At 44.6% G+C, this 16,879-nt stretch overlaps 2 non-coding genes across 2 annotated transcripts; both read left to right on the forward strand.

The window, feature by feature from the left end:
* Positions 1–975: 975 nt before the first annotated feature.
* On the forward strand, positions 976–1,094 carry LOC138360417 (5S ribosomal RNA). The gene has a single exon (XR_011226368.1). It is a non-coding gene; the product is annotated as a 5S ribosomal RNA (ribosomal RNA).
* Positions 1,095–9,132: 8,038 nt separating this feature from the next.
* On the forward strand, positions 9,133–9,251 carry LOC138360430 (5S ribosomal RNA). Its single transcript, XR_011226379.1, has one exon. It is a non-coding gene; the product is annotated as a 5S ribosomal RNA (ribosomal RNA).
* The last annotated feature ends 7,628 nt before the right edge of the window (positions 9,252–16,879 follow it).

A 16,879-nucleotide genomic window follows, 5' to 3' on the forward strand; every position in this document is an offset into this window, starting at 1 on the left:
TTTTCAAGGCTGTAGGTGGTTTGTTGCTTGTGGCGGCTTTCTTGGGAGTTACCACGGCCTTCTTTGCTGCTGTAGATGGTTTCTTGGTTGTGGTGGCTTTCTTGGGAGTTAGAACGGCCCTCTTCTCTGCTACGGCCAGCTTGAATGATCCACTAGCTCCACTTCCCTTGGTCTGAACAAGAATGCCGTCAGCCACTGCTTTCTTGAGAAATCTTCGGATGTAAATGGCGATCTTGGCAGCCTCGACTTTGTTGTTGGCAACAACGTACTTCTTGATTGCTTGTAGAGACGAGCCCTTACGGTCTTTGAGTGCTGCGACCGCGGCTAGAACCATTTGACTAGTTTTCGGGTGAGCAACCTGGACGCGAGGTTTCCTGGTGGTGGCCACCACAGCAGCAGCAGCCGCAGCCTTCTTGGTAGGCTTTGCTTCTACCATGATGATGATGAGATAACCAAGGTGATGAGAGACGCTCAGACAGTCACGGGGGAATGATGCTGCCGCCGCTTGAGCCGAACCTATTTATGTGCCGGCACGGTACAGAAGCTGCAACCTGGCAACTCGTCCACCAATCACGACGGTTGGTTTTACGGCTCCGAAACCTGGATCCCATATCTTCTCTAAAATAGAAGCATTTGTTCATGTTCTTTGTAAAAGTATCATAAAGCAGGACAGATGAGACAAATATCATAAAAACTGAAGAGCAGATGAGCACACACATGTTTGTATTACAAAAGAAAATCCACAAATTCATTAGAAATTGGCAGGGCAGGCTGAGGAAGTAGGTAGATGTAAAATGTCTGTAAATGGCGAAAGAACATAAACCCAAGACTGAATAAACGATGTTAAATATCCATGCCAAGGAGACAAAAATATGTTAGGATACAATTACCATTAAGACACCACAAGCAGGTCCGTATCCTGCCGCGATGACTTAAAAGAGTTGGTTATTAGCCACAATGTGTAGGCAGTCTCATGCCAACGGCCATACCACGTTGAGAACACCGCTTCTCGTCCGATCAGCGAAGTTAAGCAACGTTGGGTTTGGTTAGTACTTGGATGGGTGACCGCCTGGGAACACCAAATGCTGTTGGCAATAATGTTTTTTGTTTTGTTTTGTTTTGTTTCGTTTGTTTTTGTTTGAATGGCTGGCTCCACGGGAAATTCACGGAGTTGTGTGGAATAAGGCCTGGTAAAATGAATTAATATGTATGTCATGTTTAAAACAAACTCGCTTAATATAGATATTGTGTGAGGCTTTATACAAAAACAAACAACCAAAACAAAACATGTTGTATATATATATAGCTTAATCCGGGTTTGAACTCGCAACTCCAAGAATACGCATCACTTATATACACTTTACCACTGGACCACTGCTGCAGGACACAAGCTTGATGCTGAGGTATCAATTTAATGACGTAAATGCCATTTCCACAAATAAATGATAATTAAAAAGTATTTGTATGTACAAATCTTTTCTGTTTAAAAGGCTACAATATCAGTTACTGATATAATTTGTGTTAATGTTTCTATACCCACAAGAAGGCATATTTTTGCTTATATGTAAAGGGTACGGAGAACGAATCCACAGACCATCATTCCCCTCCCCTTCCCCTCCCCCCCCCCCCCCCAACTCCCACCTACTACCACCACCACCACCACCACCAATCACCACCAATCACCACCAATCACCACCAATCACCACCAATCACCACCACCACATCTAACCGAAAACCCCCTAACACATCAACCCTCCCCCCAATCAACAGGCGAAATAATAACCCTCAAATGCCTGCCTGCCTGCCTGCCTGCAAGCCAATACTAACGGTCTTCTCAGAAAGAAAATCTCTTTGTATCTGTATTACTTGATGAAATGTATGATTCTAATAATGAAAATAAATTTTGATGTCGGTTGTATGAGCATAATGACCAATATGCACATGATATGAATGAATTAAATAGTGTAGTTTTAAGTAATTAGGTTGTAGACACATTAAGCGGATATGATATTTGACGCGTCCAGAACTGGTGATTTTTGGTTTAGTTTTAAATGCACCACCACCACCACCACCACCATTGCTTCCCCAGAGCCTAATTAAGGACCGGTAAAAGGAGTCAATATGTATGTCATCTATAAAACCAAAGAATGAATAAAAAAACACACACACAAACCTACATAATAGTATTAGGAAGATTGTATGGCAAAAAAAAAAAAGTATTATTCCCATTGGGTCGTTTGAACTCGCGACTTCCAAAATACCAGCCACACACCTTACCACCCAGCCACCATAGAGTTGGTATAATTGTGCAACTTTAGTTATAAAAGTAAAGTTCTTATTGTCTCAAATCTTATTGTCTGTTCTATGAAAAGGCATGATGTAAATTATGTATTTTTTGAATGATTGAATTGTAGGCACATTAAGCGGATTCGATATTTGATATATCCAGAAAAGGTGATTTCTGTTCAGTTTTAAAATGCATCACCGTTAACGCTAAAGGACTGGTAAAACGACTCGATGTTTGTCATTTTTAAAATAAACACTAAAACTAGGCCCTTAACATATATAATGTTTGAATATAAATTGAATGCATATAAATACAAAGTGGGAGTGGCTGGCTGGCTGGCTGGCTGGCTGGCTGGCTGGCTGGCTGGCTGCTGCCTGCTGCCTGCCTGCCTGCTGCCTGCCTGCCTGCCTGCCTGCCTGCCTGGCTGGCTGCTGGCTGGCTGGCTGGCTGGCTGGCTGGCTGGCTGGCTGGCTGGCTGGCTGGCTGGCTGGCTGGCTGGCTGCCTGCCTGCCTGCCTGCCCGCCCGCCCGCCCGCCCGCCCGCCCGCCCGCCTGCTTGCCTTGCCTTGCCTTGCCTTGCCTTGCCTGTCCTGTCCTGTTATTGCCTTGCCTTGCCTTGCCTTGCCTTGCCTTGCCTTGCCTTGCCCTGCCCTGCCCTGCCTTGGCTGCAGCTGGCTGGCTGGCCGTAAATCAACTCTTAACAACACCATACCACACCACACCATCACTCATCACCCATCACCCACCACCGGCCCCAGTCTCCCAGCCTCTCTTATATACCCGAGCAGGCCCTTTAAATTATTTGAATTGTTGCACTTCGGCCAATGGCAGGCACGATCGCTGCTGCTCAAACATATTCTGGTTCACAAGTATTATAATATATTATATTATATTATATTATATATATATATATATATATATATATATATATATATATATATATATATATATATATATATATATATATATATATATATATATATTATATTCATGAAACACATTAAAACCTTGATCATTTATTCATTCATTACGTCTAGTGAAGAATTGCTTTTGTTCATTTGTATGATTAAAAATTAATATAATATGAATTCCTCGCTTAAAGTAAAATATAAAATATATATTGGATTTATATGATTGGTTAATATTCCAAGTGATGCTGAATATCCCCTATAATTTTGTTTTGTTTGTTTGTTATGTACACATTCCAAATGAAATCAATATAAATGTTATTATTAATGTTTGAAAGTTGATTGTCTACTTGAATCTCTCTATTAAAGTGTGTGTGGCTCCGGATGGAGCCTGGTTATGGTATTTGTCGTGGTGGGTGGCAGAAGTGCTTACTTCTTCTCTGTCTTCTTTGGCAAAAGAACTGCCTGAATGTTTGGAAGAACACCTCCCTGTGCAATGGTTACGCCAGACAGAAGTTTGTTGAGTTCTTCGTCGTTGCGGATGGCCAACTGCAAGTGACGTGGGATGATACGGGTCTTCTTGTTGTCACGTGCGGCATTACCGGCGAGCTCCAGAACTTCGGCAGCGAGGTATTCCATGACGGCTGCCAGGTAGACAGGAGCGCCAGCACCGACGCGTTCGGCGTAGTTGCCCTTACGCAGCAGACGGTGAATTCTGCCCACGGGGAACTGAAGTCCGGCCCTGCTGGAGCGAGACTTTGACTTGCCCTTCACTTTGCCTCCCTTGCCGCGTCCTGACATTGCTGCTGCTGTTGTGGGTTTGTGGTGTTTTATGCCGCCCCGCAGATCGAGCTTCGTGTTATATACCCCGCTCAGGATCAAGGGAGCCCGCCACTGACCAATCAGCGCGCTCCGCCACGCGACCCGCTCTGAGCTGAGTCGCGAGCGGGATATAAAAGGAAAGCTCGCCTCGCGCAAAAGTTCATTATTGTATCGCAACGCCAGCCAGCACGAGCATCATCATGCCACCCAAGGCATCTGGAAAGGCTGCCAAGAAGGCCGGAAAGGCCCAGAAGGCCATTGCCAAGGGCGATAAGAAAAAGAAGCGCAGGAGGAAGGAGAGCTACAGCATCTACATCTACAAAGTGCTGAAGCAGGTCCACCCCGACACTGGTATCTCTTCCAAAGCCATGTCGATCATGAACTCGTTCGTGAACGACATCTTCGAGCGCATCGCCGCCGAGGCTTCTCGCCTGGCCCACTACAACAAGCGTTCCACCATTACCAGTCGGGAGATCCAGACGGCTGTAAGGCTCCTGTTGCCCGGAGAACTGGCCAAGCACGCCGTCTCTGAGGGCACTAAGGCCGTCACCAAGTACACCTCCTCCAAGTAAACGGCTTACTTACTGCCCTGTGGTGGTGGCTTGGCCTCAAACCAACAAACTCGGCTCCATTGGAGCCACACTTTAATTTCTAAAGAGATTGTGAGTGTTAGACACCAATACTATTATAACAAAAACCTCTGTCACTGAAAGCAAATAGCTATAAAATGAGAATATTTATGAAACTGTCTGTGTGTGTTTCTCTCTCTCAGTCTCTGTCTGTCTGTCTGTCTGTCTGTCTCTGTCTTGTCTGTCTCTGTCTTGTCTGTCTGTCTGTCTGTCTGTGTCTCTCTCTCTCTCTCTCTCTCTCTCTCTCTCTCTCTTCTCTCTCTCTCTCTCTCTCTCTCTCTCTCTCCTCTCTCTCTCTCTCTCTCTCTCTCTCAACACATATAAGCACTCGGTATCTTTTTTTTTTTCTAGAGATTAGAGATTCATTGTTATGTTCCACATTAGGATTACTATGCAGGCCACCCTCTTAGGTTTGAAAATGTCAAGAAAACGGTTAATTTAAAATGTCATCTCCTAACTTAACAGATTAAGCCAGAGGACCGAAAACAGAATAAAACAGGACTGGACAGTATGTCACTTATACAAGCTGCTTTTATTTCTAGTACAGTATGACAATTTTTATTTTGGGGGGGGGGGGGGGGGGGGTGATCCTTGACAGTGCATAAGAGCGAAAAGCGACGGCGTTTTGTTTGTAAGAGAACAGGTTGTACTACAAATGACTTGATTTATTGATATCACGTGTATGTATGACACCTAAATTAGTGTATTTGTTTATTTATTTATTTATTTATTATATGTGTAGATGAAGGTTAATTCATATGACTGATGCTAGGAATGTCTGAAATCTCCTTAGAAGGATATTTTGGCCCTGAGAAGGGCCGAGTTTGGTGTATACTAGGGTGGTCGATTTAGCTTATGCACGCTCTCCACGGATACGGCGAGCAAGCTGAATGTCCTTTGGCATGATGGTGACACGCTTGGCGTGGATGGCACAGAGGTTAGTGTCCTCGAAGAGACCGACCAGGTAAGCCTCGGATGCCTCCTGTAAAGCCATGACGGCAGACGACTGGAAGCGAAGATCGGTCTTGAAGTCCTGGGCAATCTCGCGCACCAGACGCTGGAAGGGAAGTTTCCTGATGAGCAACTCGGTGCTCTTCTGGTAACGACGGATCTCACGCAGGGCGACCGTTCCGGGCCTGTAACGGTGAGGCTTCTTCACACCCCCTGTGGCAGGAGCAGACTTGCGTGCTGCCTTGGTGGCCAGCTGCTTACGAGGAGCCTTGCCTCCCGTGGACTTGCGAGCAGTCTGCTTGGTGCGAGCCATGGTGAACAACTGTGGTTTGTGATGGCCGGCGCCGAAAAATTTTTGCTTATATACGCCGTCTCGAGGCGCTTGCTCGAGCGCCATTGGCTGCTCGACTCGCCTACGTCACCCCGTTGCCCCTCCCCTCCTTCCTCTGGCTGCAGCCAACAGGCGGCTCACCTCAATCACTATTATCGCTGATTTTGCTCTATTTTTTGGATTTGTGCAAAAGTCATTTCACAGGGACGTGAAACAGACGAGTAGGCAACTGCAGTTTTGAAAGCGTTGTGAGAAAGCCGTGTCTACTCGACCACAAGCGTAAAGTAAGGGCAGGCAGGAGTTGCAATGCTACTAGTACGTCCGCTTGATGGGATATAGTCGGGAAATCGTGCGGGCATTCGTCAATTCGATTCACACAACTTCAACACCATGACTGGACGCGGCAAGGGAGGCAAGGGACTCGGAAAGGGTGGCGCCAAGCGTCATCGTAAGGTGCTACGTGACAACATCCAGGGCATCACCAAGCCCGCTATTCGTCGCTTAGCTCGTCGTGGCGGCGTGAAGCGTATTTCGGGTCTCATCTACGAAGAGACCCGTGGCGTCCTGAAGGTGTTCCTCGAGAACGTCATCCGTGATGCTGTAACCTACACGGAACACGCCAAGAGGAAGACCGTCACTGCTATGGACGTGGTGTACGCTCTGAAGCGCCAGGGTCGTACCCTCTACGGATTCGGCGGATAAGAGCTTGGCTAATCCATCGATTCCACCCACCACCACCTCAAAACGGGACCTAATTAGGTCCCTATACTTTTTTTACTGAAGGGCTTAATAGACGATAACATAAATTGTTTTGATATCAGCTAGCACATTGGGTCTTATGAAATCTATTTTTTATCCTCGCATGCTTAAAGGGACTCTGATTGGGGAGGGAGGGGGGGGGGGGGGGAAGGTTTGTTACGTTATATACTAGCAGAGCAGGATCATTGGTGGGGGGGGGGGGGGTGAGGGGGAGAGAGAGAGAGAGAGAGAGAGAGAGAGAGAGAGAGAGATCTTTCCCAACTCTTCCTTTTTACATGAGTGAGCTACCCGTTTTATTCATTTTATCCTTCTCAGAGCTGTTTTGATAGTATCCAAATGATGGTAAATGAAAAGGGAGGACACGAATATCTACCCAGAATTCAGGACTGGCAATCGATATGCATGTTTGAGTGCGAATCTTTTTCTCTCTCAACTTAGGTATACGTTTATGTCGTACCTAAAAGCGAGAACCACACTATTGGGACAAGTATGCAAGGCCCAATTTTCCTAACAAGCACAGTTAATTTTGTTATTTTCGAACATTTCTTTCCAAATTGGTTTATCCAATTAACAGTATTATATTAAGATCATGAATTGCTGGGTTAGGTTAGGTTAGGTTAGCTTAGCTTAGGTTAGGTTAGGTTAGGTTAGGTTAGGTTAGGTTAGCTTAGCTTGGGTTAGCTTAGGTTAGGTTAGGTTAGCTTAGCTTGGGTTAGCATAGGTTAGGTTAGGTTTGATTACATTTCTATGTTAGATTTAACTCAAATTCAAAACAATTGCAGTCATTCGGCTTGTTAGTCAACTTGCCTCTAATAGGGGCAATTTGTCTAACAAGACTATTTAGTTTTGTGTGCATATATATAATATATATATTATATATATATATATATATATATATATATATATATATATATATATATATATATATATATATATATATATATATTATAGCTTCAAGACTCCGAACCAATATAGAAGCATCAAGAGGAAGTGCTTGTGTTATGGGCCAATAGGCCTTCTGCAGTTACTTCCATTCTTATGTTTTTATTCCCATTGGTTCGTGTTTTATCTTGTGTAAATGTCAATCACCTTACCCAAAACTTTGGTACCATATCACCTCACCCATGTGTATATATAAATATATATATATATATATATATATATATATATATATATATATATATATATATATATATATATATAATATACAGAGTAAATCTACCCCAAAAGTAATGATTTATTTGTCTACAAAACTAAACTCTTTTTGGAATCATATGAGGCCCCTCCACTGAGGGGGGAGGCCTGGATGTTTATTGTCATGTGTATTCATGCTGCTTGCATGTCGTCGTTTATTTTGCCTTTGTTGTTTTCTTGACAGCTTTCTTTGCCTTGGGTGGTTTGGGAGATTTTGAAGCTCTCTTTATTTTGGGCTTTTTGTTCCCAACAACAAGCTGCTGCTGCTGCTGCTTCTTTTTCAAGGCTGTAGGTGGTTTGTTGCTTGTGGCGGCTTTCTTGGGAGTTACCACGGCCTTCTTTGCTGCTGTAGATGGTTTCTTGGTTGTGGTGGCTTTCTTGGGAGTTAGAACGGCCCTCTTCTCTGCTACGGCCAGCTTGAATGATCCACTAGCTCCACTTCCCTTGGTCTGAACAAGAATGCCGTCAGCCACTGCTTTCTTGAGAAATCTTCGGATGTAAATGGCGATCTTGGCAGCCTCGACTTTGTTGTTGGCAACAACGTACTTCTTGATTGCTTGTAGAGACGAGCCCTTACGGTCTTTGAGTGCTGCGACCGCGGCTAGAACCATTTGACTAGTTTTCGGGTGAGCAACCTGGACGCGAGGTTTCCTGGTGGTGGCCACCACAGCAGCAGCAGCCGCAGCCTTCTTGGTAGGCTTTGCTTCTACCATGATGATGATGAGATAACCAAGGTGATGAGAGACGCTCAGACAGTCACGGGGGAATGATGCTGCCGCCGCTTGAGCCGAACCTATTTATGTGCCGGCACGGTACAGAAGCTGCAACCTGGCAACTCGTCCACCAATCACGACGGTTGGTTTTACGGCTCCGAAACCTGGATCCCATATCTTCTCTAAAATAGAAGCATTTGTTCATGTTCTTTGTAAAAGTATCATAAAGCAGGACAGATGAGACAAATATCATAAAAACTGAAGAGCAGATGAGCACACACATGTTTGTATTACAAAAGAAAATCCACAAATTCATTAGAAATTGGCAGGGCAGGCTGAGGAAGTAGGTAGATGTAAAATGTCTGTAAATGGCGAAAGAACATAAACCCAAGACTGAATAAACGATGTTAAATATCCATGCCAAGGAGACAAAAATATGTTAGGATACAATTACCATTAAGACACCACAAGCAGGTCCGTATCCTGCCGCGATGACTTAAAAGAGTTGGTTATTAGCCACAATGTGTAGGCAGTCTCATGCCAACGGCCATACCACGTTGAGAACACCGCTTCTCGTCCGATCAGCGAAGTTAAGCAACGTTGGGTTTGGTTAGTACTTGGATGGGTGACCGCCTGGGAACACCAAATGCTGTTGGCAATAATGTTTTTTTTTTTTTTGTTTTGTTTCGTTTGTTTTTGTTTGAATGGCTGGCTCCACGGGAAATTCACGGAGTTGTGTGGAATAAGGCCTGGTAAAATGAATTAATATGTATGTCATGTTTAAAACAAACTCGCTTAATATAGATATTGTGTGAGGCTTTATACAAAAACAAACAACCAAAACAAAACATGTTGTATATATATATAGCTTAATCCGGGTTTGAACTCGCAACTCCAAGAATACGCATCACTTATATACACTTTACCACTGGACCACTGCTGCAGGACACAAGCTTGATGCTGAGGTATCAATTTAATGACGTAAATGCCATTTCCACAAATAAATGATAATTAAAAAGTATTTGTATGTACAAATCTTTTCTGTTTAAAAGGCTACAATATCAGTTACTGATATAATTTGTGTTAATGTTTCTATACCCACAAGAAGGCATATTTTTGCTTATATGTAAAGGGTACGGAGAACGAATCCACAGACCATCATTCCCCTCCCCTTCCCTCCCCCCCCCCCCCCCCCAACTCCCACCTACTACCACCACCACCACCACCACCAATCACCACCAATCACCACCAATCACCACCAATCACCACCAATCACCACCACCACATCTAACCGAAAACCCCCTAACACATCAACCCTCCCCCCAATCAACAGGCGAAATAATAACCCTCAAATGCCTGCCTGCCTGCCTGCCTGCAAGCCAATACTAACGGTCTTCTCAGAAAGAAAATCTCTTTGTATCTGTATTACTTGATGAAATGTATGATTCTAATAATGAAAATAAATTTTGATGTCGGTTGTATGAGCATAATGACCAATATGCACATGATATGAATGAATTAAATAGTGTAGTTTTAAGTAATTAGGTTGTAGACACATTAAGCGGATATGATATTTGACGCGTCCAGAACTGGTGATTTTTGGTTTAGTTTTAAATGCACCACCACCACCACCACCACCATTGCTTCCCCAGAGCCTAATTAAGGACCGGTAAAAGGAGTCAATATGTATGTCATCTATAAAACCAAAGAATGAATAAAAAAACACACACACAAACCTACATAATAGTATTAGGAAGATTGTATGGCAAAAAAAAAAAAGTATTATTCCCATTGGGTCGTTTGAACTCGCGACTTCCAAAATACCAGCCACACACCTTACCACCCAGCCACCATAGAGTTGGTATAATTGTGCAACTTTAGTTATAAAAGTAAAGTTCTTATTGTCTCAAATCTTATTGTCTGTTCTATGAAAAGGCATGATGTAAATTATGTATTTTTTGAATGATTGAATTGTAGGCACATTAAGCGGATTCGATATTTGATATATCCAGAAAAGGTGATTTCTGTTCAGTTTTAAAATGCATCACCGTTAACGCTAAAGGACTGGTAAAACGACTCGATGTTTGTCATTTTTAAAATAAACACTAAAACTAGGCCCTTAACATATATAATGTTTGAATATAAATTGAATGCATATAAATACAAAGTGGGAGTGGCTGGCTGGCTGGCTGGCTGGCTGGCTGGCTGGCTGGCTGGCTGCCTGCCTGCCTGCCTGCCTGCCTGCCTGCCTGCCTGCCTGCCTGGCTGGCTGGCTGGCTGGCTGGCTGGCTGGCTGGCTGGCTGGCTGGCTGGCTGGCTGGCTGGCTGGCTGGCTGGCTGGCTGGCTGGCTGCCTGCCTGCCTGCCTGCCCGCCCGCCCGCCCGCCCGCCCGCCCGCCCGCCTGCTTGCCTTGCCTTGCCTTGCCTTGCCTTGCCTGTCCTGTCCTGTTATTGCCTTGCCTTGCCTTGCCTTGCCTTGCCTTGCCTTGCCTTGCCCTGCCCTGCCCTGCCTTGGCTGCAGCTGGCTGGCTGGCCGTAAATCAACTCTTAACAACACCATACCACACCACACCATCACTCATCACCCATCACCCACCACCGGCCCCAGTCTCCCAGCCTCTCTTATATACCCGAGCAGGCCCTTTAAATTATTTGAATTGTTGCACTTCGGCCAATGGCAGGCACGATCGCTGCTGCTCAAACATATTCTGGTTCACAAGTATTATAATATATTATATTATATTATATTATATATATTATATATATATATATATATATATATATATATATATATATATATATATATATATATATATATATATATATATATATATATTCATGAAACACATTAAAACCTTGATCATTTATTCATTCATTACGTCTAGTGAAGAATTGCTTTTGTTCATTTGTATGATTAAAAATTAATATAATATGAATTCCTCGCTTAAAGTAAAATATAAAATATATATTGGATTTATATGATTGGTTAATATTCCAAGTGATGCTGAATATCCCCTATAATTTTGTTTTGTTTGTTTGTTATGTACACATTCCAAATGAAATCAATATAAATGTTATTATTAATGTTTGAAAGTTGATTGTCTACTTGAATCTCTCTATTAAAGTGTGTGTGGCTCCGGATGGAGCCTGGTTATGGTATTTGTCGTGGTGGGTGGCAGAAGTGCTTACTTCTTCTCTGTCTTCTTTGGCAAAAGAACTGCCTGAATGTTTGGAAGAACACCTCCCTGTGCAATGGTTACGCCAGACAGAAGTTTGTTGAGTTCTTCGTCGTTGCGGATGGCCAACTGCAAGTGACGTGGGATGATACGGGTCTTCTTGTTGTCACGTGCGGCATTACCGGCGAGCTCCAGAACTTCGGCAGCGAGGTATTCCATGACGGCTGCCAGGTAGACAGGAGCGCCAGCACCGACGCGTTCGGCGTAGTTGCCCTTACGCAGCAGACGGTGAATTCTGCCCACGGGGAACTGAAGTCCGGCCCTGCTGGAGCGAGACTTTGACTTGCCCTTCACTTTGCCTCCCTTGCCGCGTCCTGACATTGCTGCTGCTGTTGTGGGTTTGTGGTGTTTTATGCCGCCCCGCAGATCGAGCTTCGTGTTATATACCCCGCTCAGGATCAAGGGAGCCCGCCACTGACCAATCAGCGCGCTCCGCCACGCGACCCGCTCTGAGCTGAGTCGCGAGCGGGATATAAAAGGAAAGCTCGCCTCGCGCAAAAGTTCATTATTGTATCGCAACGCCAGCCAGCACGAGCATCATCATGCCACCCAAGGCATCTGGAAAGGCTGCCAAGAAGGCCGGAAAGGCCCAGAAGGCCATTGCCAAGGGCGATAAGAAAAAGAAGCGCAGGAGGAAGGAGAGCTACAGCATCTACATCTACAAAGTGCTGAAGCAGGTCCACCCCGACACTGGTATCTCTTCCAAAGCCATGTCGATCATGAACTCGTTCGTGAACGACATCTTCGAGCGCATCGCCGCCGAGGCTTCTCGCCTGGCCCACTACAACAAGCGTTCCACCATTACCAGTCGGGAGATCCAGACGGCTGTAAGGCTCCTGTTGCCCGGAGAACTGGCCAAGCACGCCGTCTCTGAGGGCACTAAGGCCGTCACCAAGTACACCTCCTCCAAGTAAACGGCTTACTTACTGCCCTGTGGTGGTGGCTTGGCCTCAAACCAACAAACTCGGCTCCATTGGAGCCACACTTTAATTTCTAAAGAGATTGTGAGTGTTAGACACCAATACTATTATAACAAAAACCTCTGTCACTGAAAGCAAATAGCTATAAAATGAGAATATTTATGAAACTGTCTGTGTGTGTTTCTCTCTCTCAGTCTCTGTCTGTCTGTCTGTCTGTCTGTCTCTGTCTTGTCTGTCTCTGTCTTGTCTGTCTGTCTGTCTGTCTGTGTCTCTCTCTCTCTCTCTCTCTCTCTCTCTCTCTCTCTCTCTCTCTCTCTCTCTCTCTCTCTCTCTCTCTCTCTCTCTCTCTCTCTCTCTCTCTCTCTCTCTCTCAACACATATAAGCACTCGGTATCTTTTTTTTTTTCTAGAGATTAGAGATTCATTGTTATGTTCCACATTAGGATTACTATGCAGGCCACCCTCTTAGGTTTGAAAATGTCAAGAAAACGGTTAATTTAAAATGTCATCTCCTAACTTAACAGATTAAGCCAGAGGACCGAAAACAGAATAAAACAGGACTGGACAGTATGTCACTTATACAAGCTGCTTTTATTTCTAGTACAGTATGACAATTTTTATTTTGGGGGGGGGGGGGGGGGGGGGTGATCCTTGACAGTGCATAAGAGCGAAAAGCGACGGCGTTTTGTTTGTAAGAGAACAGGTTGTAGCTACTACAAATGACTTGATTTATTGATATCACGTGTATGTATGACACCTAAATTAGTGTATTTGTTTATTTATTTATTTATTTATTATATGTGTAGATGAAGGTTAATTCATATGACTGATGCTAGGAATGTCTGAAATCTCCTTAGAAGGATATTTTGGCCCTGAGAAGGGCCGAGTTTGGTGTATACTAGGGTGGTCGATTTAGCTTATGCACGCTCTCCACGGATACGGCGAGCAAGCTGAATGTCCTTTGGCATGATGGTGACACGCTTGGCGTGGATGGCACAGAGGTTAGTGTCCTCGAAGAGACCGACCAGGTAAGCCTCGGATGCCTCCTGTAAAGCCATGACGGCAGACGACTGGAAGCGAAGATCGGTCTTGAAGTCCTGGGCAATCTCGCGCACCAGACGCTGGAAGGGAAGTTTCCTGATGAGCAACTCGGTGCTCTTCTGGTAACGACGGATCTCACGCAGGGCGACCGTTCCGGGCCTGTAACGGTGAGGCTTCTTCACACCCCCTGTGGCAGGAGCAGACTTGCGTGCTGCCTTGGTGGCCAGCTGCTTACGAGGAGCCTTGCCTCCCGTGGACTTGCGAGCAGTCTGCTTGGTGCGAGCCATGGTGAACAACTGTGGTTTGTGATGGCCGGCGCCGAAAAATTTTTGCTTATATACGCCGTCTCGAGGCGCTTGCTCGAGCGCCATTGGCTGCTCGACTCGCCTACGTCACCCCGTTGCCCCTCCCCTCCTTCCTCTGGCTGCAGCCAACAGGCGGCTCACCTCAATCACTATTATCGCTGATTTTGCTCTATTTTTTGGATTTGTGCAAAAGTCATTTCACAGGGACGTGAAACAGACGAGTAGGCAACTGCAGTTTTGAAAGCGTTGTGAGAAAGCCGTGTCTACTCGACCACAAGCGTAAAGTAAGGGCAGGCAGGAGTTGCAATGCTACTAGTACGTCCGCTTGATGGGATATAGTCGGGAAATCGTGCGGGCATTCGTCAATTCGATTCACACAACTTCAACACCATGACTGGACGCGGCAAGGGAGGCAAGGGACTCGGAAAGGGTGGCGCCAAGCGTCATCGTAAGGTGCTACGTGACAACATCCAGGGCATCACCAAGCCCGCTATTCGTCGCTTAGCTCGTCGTGGCGGCGTGAAGCGTATTTCGGGTCTCATCTACGAAGAGACCCGTGGCGTCCTGAAGGTGTTCCTCGAGAACGTCATCCGTGATGCTGTAACCTACACGGAACACGCCAAGAGGAAGACCGTCACTGCTATGGACGTGGTGTACGCTCTGAAGCGCCAGGGTCGTACCCTCTACGGATTCGGCGGATAAGAGCTTGGCTAATCCATCGATTCCACCCACCACCACCTCAAAACGGGACCTAATTAGGTCCCTATACTTTTTTTACTGAAGGGCTTAATAGACGATAACATAAATTGTTTTGATATCAGCTAGCACATTGGGTCTTATGAAATCTATTTTTTATCCTCGCATGCTTAAAGGGACTCTGATTGGGGAGGGAGGGGGGGGGGGGGAAGGTTTGTTACGTTATATACTAGCAGAGCAGGATCATTGGTGGGGGGGGGGGGGTGAGGGGGAGAGAGAGAGAGAGAGAGAGAGAGAGAGAGAGAGAGAGAGAGAGACTTTCCCAACTCTTCCTTTTTACATGAGTGAGCTACCCGTTTTATTCATTTTATCCTTCTCAGAGCTGTTTTGATAGTATCCAAATGATGGTAAATGAAAAGGGAGGACACGAATATCTACCCAGAATTCAGGACTGGCAATCGATATGCATGTTTGAGTGCGAATCTTTTTCTCTCTCAACTTAGGTATACGTTTATGTCGTACCTAAAAGCGAGAACCACACTATTGGGACAAGTATGCAAGGCCCAATTTTCCTAACAAGCACAGTTAATTTTGTTATTTTCGAACATTTCTTTCCAAATTGGTTTATCCAATTAACAGTATTATATTAAGATCATGAATTGCTGGGTTAGGTTAGGTTAGGTTAGCTTAGCTTAGGTTAGGTTAGGTTAGGTTAGGTTAGGTTAGGTTAGCTTAGCTTGGGTTAGCTTAGGTTAGGTTAGGTTAGCTTAGCTTGGGTTAGCATAGGTTAGGTTAGGTTTGATTACATTTCTATGTTAGATTTAACTCAAATTCAAAACAATTGCAGTCATTCGGCTTGTTAGTCAACTTGCCTCTAATAGGGGCAATTTGTCTAACAAGACTATTTAGTTTTGTGTGCATATATATATATATATATATATATATATATATATATATATATATATATATATATATATATATATATATATATATATATATATTATATAGCTTCAAGACTCCGAACCAATATAGAAGCATCAAGAGGAAGTGCTTGTGTTATGGGCCAATAGGCCTTCTGCAGTTACTTCCATTCTTATGTTTTTATTCCCATTGGTTCGTGTTTTATCTTGTGTAAATGTCAATCACCTTACCCAAAACTTTGGTACCATATCACCTCACCCATGTGTATATATAAATATATATATATATATATATATATATATATATATATATATATATATATATATATATATATATATATAATATACAGAGTAAATCTACCCCAAAAGTAATGATTTATTTGTCTACAAAACTAAACTCTTTTTGGAATCATATGAGGCCCCTCCACTGAGGGGGGAGGCCTGGATGTTTATTGTCATGTGTATTCATGCTGCTTGCATGTCGTCGTTTATTTTGCCTTTGTTGTTTTCTTGACAGCTTTCTTTGCCTTGGGTGGTTTGGGAGATTTTGAAGCTCTCTTTATTTTGGGCTTTTTGTTCCCAACAACAAGCTGCTGCTGCTGCTGCTTCTTTTTCAAGGCTGTAGGTGGTTTGTTGCTTGTGGCGGCTTTCTTGGGAGTTACCACGGCCTTCTTTGCTGCTGTAGATGGTTTCTTGGTTGTGGTGGCTTTCTTGGGAGTTAGAACGGCCCTCTTCTCTGCTACGGCCAGCTTGAATGATCCACTAGCTCCACTTCCCTTGGTCTGAACAAGAATGCCGTCAGCCACTGCTTTCTTGAGAAATCTTCGGATGTAAATGGCGATCTTGGCAGCCTCGACTTTGTTGTTGGCAACAACGTACTTCTTGATTGCTTGTAGAGACGAGCCCTTACGGTCTTTGAGTGCTGCGACCGCGGCTAGAACCATTTGACTAGTTTTCGGGTGAGCAACCTGGACGCGAGGTTTCCTGGTGGTGGCCACCACAGCAGCAGCAGCCGCAGCCTTCTTGGTAGGCTTTGCTTCTACCATGATGATGATGAGATAACCAAGGTGATGAGAGACGCTCAGACAGTCACGGGGGAATGATGCTGCCGCCGCTTGAGCCGAACCTATTTATGTGCCGGCACGGTACAGAAGCTGCAACCTGGCAAC

Source organism: Procambarus clarkii, unplaced genomic scaffold (assembly GCF_040958095.1).
Source record: "Procambarus clarkii isolate CNS0578487 unplaced genomic scaffold, FALCON_Pclarkii_2.0 HiC_scaffold_110, whole genome shotgun sequence".
Lineage (NCBI taxonomy): Eukaryota > Metazoa > Arthropoda > Malacostraca > Decapoda > Cambaridae > Procambarus > Procambarus clarkii.